This window comes from Mirounga leonina, unplaced genomic scaffold, assembly GCF_011800145.1.
Source record: "Mirounga leonina isolate KUSES-001 unplaced genomic scaffold, KU_Mleo_1.0 Mir_129, whole genome shotgun sequence".
Classification (NCBI taxonomy): domain Eukaryota; kingdom Metazoa; phylum Chordata; class Mammalia; order Carnivora; family Phocidae; genus Mirounga; species Mirounga leonina.
The window spans coordinates 63,311,895-63,313,881 of NW_023270323.1; positions in this window are offsets into that span (position 1 = coordinate 63,311,895).

Genomic DNA, 1,987 nt, shown 5'->3' on the forward strand with positions numbered 1-1,987 from the left:
TGACTCCTTCTTAGAATAAATGCAAACATATTTAGAAATTTGCTTATGAGGGGAAATAAGTGACTTTTTAAAAATTAGTTCTCTGCTTCTTAACAACTTCTTTAGAAATCTGGCATTTCAAAAAGACAGCTAAGGTGGTGCCTATCCAGCACTCCAAACCTTTAATAGAAAGACAAAAATATAGACGTACACATCAACAGTATCATGATTAGCCGGCCTTTATTAAGTACCTAATATGTGGGAGGTGCTATAGAGGACATGAAGATGAAAATAACTGCTCTTGCCATCAAAGTAGCTTACCATCTAGTTTAGGGGCACGATGAAAAACCAGTATTTGCTTCGCTAACCCTGACTGCCTTCTGAAAAGGTAAGGTAATGATAATAGCAGAGTTTTTGTTCTGGAGAGTATTTGGATGAATAAGTGTGTGCATTTAGAGTAGGAGCCAGAGGGAGAACTCAGTTGTTATGAATAACAATTTATAACACGGAGAGGAATTACAGATAGACTCTAGAATGAGAGGAGAAGGCAAGAGAGATCAACTGTCAGTAACAACGTTTGAGGAGGGAAAAAAATGTGTGCTGTGAATTTTAAATTGTTTGCTGTAGGGTGCAAAGTGTAAAGTCTTCCTCTATGAAATCATCAGTAAAGTTTACATTGACTGCTCATAATTTTATGTCTGTGAATTTTTCTGGGAAATAAAAATATGTTTAATTGTACATCTGTGTCAAAGCAACACAGTCCAGGGACATCATGAAAGATGTAGGGGGCCTCGTAGATTCACCAAAGCTAACAGGAAAGAACAGCTTCTGTTCAAGATAATCATAGGATCTCTGCCCAGCCCCTTCCCTCCCCTTCCTATGGAGATGCTTGTGTTTACTCTCTTCTGCTTGGCTTGGACTTCCTAGTTCTTTATCACAGGCCCAGAACCCTGGCCCTGGACCCCATTGTCTTGATGTAATTCTCTTCTAGCTTCTTGGGCCCTGTACTGGGCTGAATAGTGTACTCCAAATATTTGTTTTCACCTAGAACCTCAAAATGTGACCATTTTGGGAAATAGGGTTTTTGCAGATGTAATCAAGTAAAGATGAGGTCATACTGGATTTGGGTGGACCCTAATCTCATGACTGGTATCCTTTTAAGAAGAGAGGAATTTGGACACAGACACTCAGGGAGAGCTCCACATGATGATGGAGGCAAAGATTGAAGTGATGTGTCTACAAGCCAAGCAATACCAAGATTGCCAGCAACCACCAGAAGCTAGGAGAGAGGCACAGAACAGATTCTCTCTCAGTGCTACCAGAAGAAAATACACCTGCCAACACCTAGATTTTAGACTTCTGACCTCCAGAATGATAAGAGAATACATTCCTATTGATTTAAGTCACCCAGTTACAGCAGCCCTAGAAAACTAATGCAGACCCTTATTTTCCTAACTCATGGTCTGGCATCCTCCAATACTCAATGAGACAATCTTCCACTGACCCAGACCATAGAACCCAATTCTAGTCAGACCTGCCCAGGGAACTGTGAACATTCCGTTGAGATCCCAATAGGACATTATTTAGTTAGCCCAAGACGCTGACGAGGAAAACAATGAAGTATGTTTTCTTTTTTTTCTATCACAACACTTCCTAATTCTCTATAAAATAATAGCACACAGGACTCTTCAGGGGTTTAGAGCTGCTGCATGATAAAACCACTGTAGGAATTTAGTAGCCCTGTCATGTTGACAGACGGTAAGTACAACGTGGCAAACTTCATTTATACTTGAAAACACAGATGATAGGACTGTCACTGTCCATGAGCTCCTATGTACTTACTCCACACACCGTAGAGACAATAAATACACACTTGATTAGACTTAGGATGTTGCTCTGTCACATGGGCATTTCTTTAAATGACCTCGTCCAAGAATTGTTACATGTGACACGCTCAAGATGAATGCCATGCAGCTTGATAAATGACCATTCAGTCATTTGAAAAATA